Raw genomic sequence first — 9,105 nt, forward strand, 5'->3', positions numbered from 1 at the left:
AGCAACGACGGGCAACACGGTAGAGCCGGGAGGCTCCCGGAGCTGCGGTTGGCCCTGGTCCCTCGAGCGACGGCCGGCAAAGCCTCGGCACGCACGTCCGATGCTTGGTGCAGGGCGTGCCACCCGACCTATACCCGGTCGGGAAGGTGATGGATTTGCTTCGCTTAGTTTCTGCATGGCATACACGTAAACATTAAATACGAGCCTCGATCGGCTCTCGAGGTTGTCTCGTGAATCGGCTCAGGGAGCCGATCCACCCATGATTCGTATGAGGTCTACGATTACATGGTGGTCCTGCTTGATCAAAATAAAGCTAAAACGACCTACGACGATTTAGGGTTTTCACCACATAATCGGAACATCCTACGCGTGATTGAGCACTGGCGGCCACGCACGGTGATAATAAACCAACCCTAGACAAGGCCTAAAAACCAACATGAAGTTGATCCCCGGAACATCTTATCTAGGGCTAGTAAACTACACCCTACGTGCTACTGGATCCTTCAACCCGTTTGCAAGGCCTAACTATGCAGATGTTAAACTAATCCTTGAAGAACAAGGAGCAATCATAACGGATCGGATCTGCTAAATAATGAAAAAGCGAGGTGCCGCCCTTACACCTAAGATAGGTGTAAGGGCGGCTAGACGTCTAAGGGTTGCATGGACGAAAGCATGTGATACGATGAAACAATGCTAACCCTAACACATCTATGACAACTACGCTGCTCGCCATCAACAAGGCTTCAGCACGAGCAACGCATGAACAACGAATAAATGTTACTGCCTAGATCGCAAGATGCGATCTAGGCAGCATGATGCTTACCCGGAAGAAACCCTCGAAACAAGGGGTTGGCGATGCGCCTAGATTGGTTTGTGATGAACGTGATTGTTGTCCTTCTCAATAACCCTAGATACATATTTATAGTCCGTAGACTTTCTAACGTGGGAATAATCCCAACCGTGCACGAGCCAAATTCTATCTAACCGAGCACGTATCCTACTATATTTACAGATACACGGGCAAACTAGCCCAAACTTTGTATACAAGGCCGATTCATGTATTTCTTCCGTGTATATTCTTCAAGCCCATCTTATTCGCAGCCCACCTCTGATCCGGTCAAATTCTGGTGATAACACATGCCCCCCTGGTTTTGGAAATGATAATTCCAAAATCACTCTGCTTTTTCTTCGTCGGGTCATGTCGTGGCGAGAGCGAGAACCGTCGCAGTATCCTTCATCATGATGCCTTGCCTTCTCAACTTCTCCGCGTGACCTGGCAAATTTTTTTTTCTTTGGGCACCACTTCCTCGGAAACTGCTGTGGCATTGAATCTCCACTATATCCCCTTTTATTTAACCGCTCCAAACAGTTCGCTACTTCATCCCCTTGCTCTGTTCTGGCCATCGGCACCAAGAAACCCCAATCTCAGAGCAATGTCTTCCTCCTCTTCTTCCTCTGCCTCGTCGGATCTCTCCTCCCAGTCCTTCTCCTCCTCCTCCTCCTCCTCCTCCTCCCGCGAACCCACGCCAGAGTGGGATCCGATGGCGGCTCTGATGGCGGCGCACGACGAGCGCGCCCCAGAGGAGTGGGACCAGGAGAACCACGCCTCCTCCGTCTGGTCCGAGGACGACAAGTCCTTGACCAGCGGAGATGAAGACATCCGAGTTCCTCGGCCGATGGGGAACTGGAATCGGAGAGCGAGGACGACTCGTTCTCCTGGGACGATTACACCTCCTCCGAGGAAGAGGAGGAGGAAGACGACGACGACGACTCCCTCGAGGGTTATCCGCCGGCGAAGTGCCTCCGCGCCTGGTGGGACGACGACGACGACGATGATGATGAAGATGAGGAGGCCCCCAATGAGGGCCACTGGAGCAGCGACGAGGAACCCGCCGGCAGTAGCGCCGGCGAGAGCTCCGATGACGACGACAAGGGTAGCGACGGCCCGTAGATTAGGAACTACTAGCATAGGACTAGTAGTAGTAATCGGCTTTTGTTCTTTCTTCCTTGAGCAATCGGCTCTTCTCTGTAAAAGCACTTTTATTAATGAAGAAAAACATCTCTAAGCCGATTCTGTCCTTTTACCAGCTTTGCCGATCTTCAAAGTAAGTCAACACACCAAGAGCCGATGGCAGCGCATCGGCCCTTGCCATAAAACGCGAGCAAGGCCAGCTCCTTGCCATAAAACGCGAGCAAGGCCAGCTCTATTGTCTATTCAAATGGTAACCTGCGACTTATCCGAAAGAGCAACACTCTGATCCCCAAATCGCCGCTCGAACAAATCCAACCCACGGCCACACGAACCTCAGATGTCAATCGCGCAGGTTCGCACCTGCAACGGACCCAATGGCGGAATCATCCAATGCCAACGCTATGGTCTCCGGCCTGAAGGTAATCCTTAACCGCTCCTCGCTGTCCGAACATAGTGCTAGAATTAACAACAAACATCTGAATTAATGCTTCGTTCCATCATTAATTTCTAGGTATCGAGACATTCTCTCGCCCATCCTTCTCTTCCGAATTCTCCTCGTCTTGGCCCTCGTTCTCACGAGAGTCCCGCCCATCTGATTTCATGCGAGGCAAATAGAATTCCCTTTATAACCTTGCTCTATCTTTTTGCAGCAACAGGACGGTCCTGACCCTGTAGATGATGACGGCTCCCCTTTCAGATTCCTCCCAGTAGCTCTGGTGGTCCTCTTCTGCAACAACTCACCACCTTTGAAGAAGGTTGTGATGCAGGGCCAGCCGATGATACCCACATCGGCTTCAAAAAGCAGAGTGTCTACTAGGTCAGCTGCCCCCCGAGCCTCAGTCAAGGCGAGAACAGCGGTGAGGAAAGTAGCTGCCAGGAAGACTCTGAAGCACCAAAGCCCTACTCCAGCTGAAGAAGGCTCGCACGTAAGTTTCGCCCATGCTTTGGCTGATTCCATTCATCCTTCTAGGCTTCTGCAGCATACTTGTGTTTCTTCTACAGACCCCCACTGAAGAAAACTCTAGTGAGGACACACAGTCCAGTCGAAGGGACTCGAGCTCGGGCAATCCTGAGAAAACCACCATGCAAAGCCAGCCAGACTTGCCACCGTCGGCTTCCAAGAAAAGGTCAGCCCCTGAACCTGCCGTTTCCCAAACTCACATCAAAGCGGGGTAGGGCAGCCTACGCACAAAGAGCCGATGCATCAAGAGAACTCGCAAGGAACCGCAAGCCTCTCCATCAAACCAGGAGATACCAAACGTAACTCCATCCTCTCCTTGGCTCATTGAAGCTAAGGAAGCTCTCATCGTTCACTCCCTCGAGGAAGCAGAAGGCCTCAAAGCTGAACTGAAGACCGACTTGGCTGAAATCCGCGCCTTGAACACGCAGCTGGTAGCAGGCAAAGACGAAGATGATGAGGCCGAGATCGTGGAGGTGGATCGTGTTTGTGCTGATGCCCTCCATGCCCTCGAAATGTTCCTTCGATGAGAGTCTCCCTGTGTAATTTGTACTAGAGTCGATGGCTGTGCATCGGCTTTGTTTCTTAGTTCTAAAGTCGATGTCTGTGCATCGGCTGTACATTATGAATTTTTTTACTGGCCGATTTTTCTATCGGCCCCCAATATTTCACTGCCCATGCATCGCACATGTTCATCGCACATGTTCATCTGATTAGGTGCCCCCCCGAGCCGAATCTGTCAGGTAACTGCAGATATCGACTCTGTAGTTAGCCAAGGCACTGTACTTGAACATCGGCTCCGTCAGGACCAATGTTGACTTCTTCCAGTTCATCAGCCGATATAACCCCAGACCCTAGCTTTCCATCGCCTGTTAGATCGGCGTTGAACACAGGCAGAACGCATGGCGAGGATAATTTTGGCCGATTGCTGGAATCGGCCTCCATGTTGATTGAATTGCTCAATGAGGGTTTACATCTTGGTCTTGCTTTACTATAACTACGTGACATGGTTGAGACAAGATTATCCCTTTTTATATTTTGGGGCCGATCACAAGGATCGGCCTCGCCACGTACGTCCATAGATTTTGCTCTTGTTACACGGTCAGGCCGGTGGATAAGACCAGCCTCACCCCGTTCTTTGTCACGTCGATGCGCTCGCAGTCGTCCAAAGTGATGCCTGAGAGTGGCTCTTGGCCTACCGTCTCCCAAACGTTCATGCCAGCCGTTGAAATCTCGGCTGAGTCATCTGCGTGGACGACCTCCACTTCATCTCCATCCCATTGTATTAAACATTGGTGCATCGTGGATGGAATGCAACGATTGGCGTGGATCCAATCTCTCCCTAGCGGGACATCATAGGTGCTCTTGCTATCGACAATAAAGAACATCGTAGGGATGGTTTTTCTTCCTATGGTCGGATCCACGTTCGGAACACCTTGTGCTTCGGATGCTTGGCCGTTGAAATCGCTCGGTGTAACGTTGGTCTTGATCGGATCCGAGCTAGAGCGTCCCAACCGACGTAGCATGGAGTATGGCATAATGTTGATTGCCGCTCCGGTGTCCACCGGCATCTTGTTGACGAGGCTGCCCATTGATATAACCTCGTAAGTACAGGGCCTTCGGGTGTACGTAGCTTCTTTCTCGTGGCTTCTCAAAGATAACTGGCCGTGGGCCGCAGTCAAGTTGTGCCACAGGTGCTTCGTCTAATCCTGGAGCGCTAAAATCCGCCGGAAGGATGAACACCATGTTTGTGCCAGCCGATGTCTCATCATCGGCTTTCCTTTGTTTGGGGCGCCACTCTTTCTTTTGTGGCCGACCTTCTTCGTCCAGAGTTCGCTGAATTTTCGCGGCCAGATCAGGCCGCGCCTTCCTTAACGTGTGCAGGTATAACCTTTCGGTTCCTCCAAACCACGTAGTCGCTGAACCCTACGCTTTTGGGAACGGCTGAGTCCATCAGGGCACCACCTTGGACGGTGGTACTTATCTTCTTCTTCTTCATCATCGTTTTCTAACTCCTCGAGATCTTCCACCCGAGAGGACTCAGCGTGCTTGTTCTGAGATGGGAGAGGCCCTAGACGTTTGAACTCTGACACGTCACCTGCATCCTTCTTCTTCTGTCTACATTCTGGGCAGTTGCCGATTGTAGGCAATCGGCTCATTCCTGAATCCCAGCAGTGTCTGAAGAAGGGACAGGTCCCGGTGCCTATCCACGTGGTCTTGCTCTCTTGACTTTTCCTTGGCGTGGCGCTCATATCTCTCCTCGTCGCGATCATGCCGATGATGTCTCTCGGCGTCCTCGCTAGCCGGACGATCTCTTTCGTCATCGTCGTCGTATCGTCGGTGTTGGTCGTATTGACTCACGTATTTGTTGAGGAGGTGATCGGAGAGAGGTCGCCGATATCGCACATTCCTCACTTCTCCCTCTGTGATGTAGCGCTTGCCATCGTGCCGGAGCCGATCGCGTGGAATGGCTTCCTCTTTGTCCTTGTTATGAGAGCAGCTGCCCTCGTCTCTGTCCTTACCAGGGTGGTGCCCAGGTCCTACCATGTTGATGTTGAACGAGAAACCTGGCTGTCACCTCCCAGGGTAAGTGCACTCCACCATGTTAACGGCGGGGAAAGGGTGTGTGTCGACTTTCATGGCGTCATCGGCTGAAAATTAGACGCCCTTGTTCTATCGCCATTTGGATCTGCCGACGCCACACCCTGCGGTCGTTGGTGGTATGGGTGAACGTGTTATGCCACTTGCGGTATGGCTTTCCGTTCAGCTCTCGCGCCGTGGGGATTTTGTGGCCTTCGGGTACCTTTAGCTGCTTCTCCTTAAGTAAGAGGTCGAAAATTTGCTCGGCTTTGGTCACGTCGAAGTCAAACCCTCTTGGAGGACCTTGTGGCTTAACCCATTTGCGGGACACGGGGCTTGCCCCGAGTCCATTCAGCCACTGCTACCTCTTGATCTCCCGCGAGCCTTCATCTTCATCCGCCTCAACCGGGACTACCGCACGCTTGAATTTATCCTGGTACAACTCTGGGTGGCGCTGTTCATATGATGACAGCTTCTGAACCATATGCGCCAGTGAAGGGTAGTCTGCTTGGGTAGCCATATCCTTGATCGGTGATGCGAGACCCACCACCGCCAACTCGATCGCTTCTTTTTCGGTCACACGAGCCGAATAGCATCGGTTCCTAACGGTCCTGAAGCGGCGGATGTATTCGACACTCGTTTCTCCGCGCTTCGTCGTACTTGTGCTAGATCGGCAATGCCAGCCTCGGAAGCCTCCGAGTGATAATGCATGTGGAGCTTGTTCTTCCAACTGCTTCCAAGTCCGGATTGAGTCCGGTGGCAGCGATGTGTACCACCCGAAAGCCGATCCTGTGAGGGACCGTGCGAAGAACCTCACTCGTAGTTCATCCGATGCTGAGATCGTGCCCAGCCTGCGCCAAATATCGGCTCACATGTTCGATTGAGCTGGAGCCATCGACCCACTAAACTTGGAGAATTCAGGGAGCCGATATTTGGGTGGTAGTGGGATCAAATCGTACTCGTTGGGGTACGGCTTGGAATAGCCGATTGCCCTCCTTTTCGGCACCATGCCGAGCGGGTCTCTCAAGATTGTACTGATCTGATCCGCGGTGCTGGCTGCAGGAGTCGAGCTCGACGATTCGGCTGGAGTGGCGTACTTAGCCAGCCACGCTTGCTTCTCAAGCTCCGAGCCAACTGCGGGAGTTGAGCTCGGAGGTTCGTCGGAGTGGCATACTTAGCTAGCCACGTCCGCTTCTCAAGATCTGATCCGAAGCTCCTCCTGCTGTTCCGAAGTCCCTGTTGTTGCGGTCCGGTTCGTGAGTGCCCGATTCATCGTAGTCCGGCACGTATGTGCACGTGTACCCGTGAGGGATCTCCTTAGGCGCCTCATACAAGAACTGGTAATCACTAGGGTCACCACCGATCTTGTAGACGATGTATCGTCGGTGAACTCGGCACTTCGGTGCTGCAAACGCGAACGGCAGCGGTGGTCGGGGCCGGAGTGGTATCTCTCCTTGGTGAGTCCCTAGAGCAGGTCCCGACGGAGAGTACCGATGTCTCATGATTTCCTGGATCACCCGAAGGGCGACACGCTCCAAAGCGTTCACCGGGCTCTCGGAATGGCGGTGCGGCGAATGAGCTACCATGAAATTAATCTCCCGACGCGAGACCTGGTGCGTTCTTCCGAAGGGGTAGACAGGTCTACTCCATCGAGCGCGCCTTCGGTGAGAACCCTTTCCACCTAATGCCGTGCGAGCGGGTCCTCTCGGAAAGAGCCGATGAGGTCGGCTTCGAGGATAGCTTTGACCTCGTCATACTTCTTCTTGAGCTCCTCGGTCGGATCTTCGTACGTGACTCGGAGTACCTTCCGCCATCTCGGATGTAGATGGCGATGCGATTGATGTTGAAGACTGTCCCACCGGGCGTGCCGAGAATGTGTTGCGGTCGGAAACCCACCGGCGAGCAACGACGGGCAACACGATGAGAGCCGGGAGGCTCCCGAGCTGCGGCTGACCCTGGTCCCTCGAGCGACGGCCCGCAAAGCCTCGGCACGCACGTCCGATCGCTGGTGCAAGGGCGTGCCACCTGACCTATACCTGGTCAGGAAGGTGATGGATTTGCTTCGCTTAGTTTCCTGCATGGCATACACGTAAACATTAAATACGAGCCTCGATCGACTCTCAGGTTGTCCTGTGAATCGGCTCAGGGAGCCGATCCACCCATGATTCGTATGAGGTCTACGATTACATGGTGGTCCTGCTTGATCAAAATAAAGCTAAAACGACCTACGACGATTTAGGGTTTTCACCACATAATCGGAACATCCTACGCGTGATTGAGCCTGGCAGCCACGCACGATGATAATAAACCAACCCTAGACAAGGCCTAAAAACCAACATGAAGTTGATCCCCGGAACATCTTATCTAGGGCTAGTAAACTACACCCTACGTGCTACTGGATCCTTCAACCCGTTTGCAAGGCCTAACTATGCAGATGTTAAACTAATCCTTGAAGAACAAGGAGCAATCATAACGGATCGGATCTGCTAAATAATGATCAAGCGAGGTGCCGCCCTTACACCTAAGATAGGTGTAAGGGCGGCTAGACGTCTAAGGGTTGCTTGGACGAAAGCATGTGATACGATGAAACAATGCTAACCCTAACACATCTATGACAACTACGCTGCTCGCCATCAACAAGGCTTCAGCACGAGCAACGCATGAACAACGAATAAACGTTACTGCCTAGAATGCAGGATGCGATCTAGGCAGCATGATGCTTACCCGGAAGAAACCCTCGAAACAAGGGGTTGGCGATGCGCCTAGATTGGTTTGTGATGAACGTGATTGTTGTCCTTCTCAATAACCCTAGATACATATTTATAGTCCGTAGACTTTCTAACGTGGGAATAATCCCAACCGTGCACGAGCCAAATTCTATCTAACCGACACGTATCCTACTATATTTACAGATACACGGGCAAACTAGCCCAAACTTTGTATACAAGGCCGATTCATGTATTTCTTCCGTGTATATTCTTCAAGCCCATCTTATTCGCAGCCCACCTCTGATCCGGTCAAATTCTGGTGATAACAGTACTGTAGTAAAAACATGGGTTGTCTCCCATAAGCGCTTTTCTTTAACGCCTTTCAGCTAGGCGCAGAAAGTGTATATCAAGTGTTATCAAGAGACGAAGTATCAACATCATAATTTGTTCTAATAATAGAATCAAAAGGTAACGTCATTCTCTTTCTAGGGAAGTGTTCCATAACTTTCTTGAGAGGAAACTGATATTTAATATTACCTTCCTTCATATCAATGATAGCTCCAACAGTTCGAAGAAAAGGTCTTCCCAATATAATGGGACAAGATGCATTGCATTCAATATCCAAGACAACAAAATCAACGGGGACAAGGTTATTGTTAACCATAATGCGAACATTATCAATCCTCCCCAAAGGTTTTTTTGTAGAATGATCAGCAAGATTAACATCCAAATAACAAATTTTCAATGGTGGCAAGTCAAGCATATTATAGATTTTCTTAGTCATAACGGGAATACTTGCACCAAGATCACATAAAGCATTACAATGAAAGTCATTGACCTTCATCTTAATGATGGGCTCCCAACCATCCTCTAGCTTCCTAGGAATA

Source organism: Lolium rigidum, chromosome 3 (assembly GCF_022539505.1).
Source record: "Lolium rigidum isolate FL_2022 chromosome 3, APGP_CSIRO_Lrig_0.1, whole genome shotgun sequence".
NCBI classification, from domain to species: Eukaryota; Viridiplantae; Streptophyta; class Magnoliopsida; order Poales; family Poaceae; genus Lolium; species Lolium rigidum.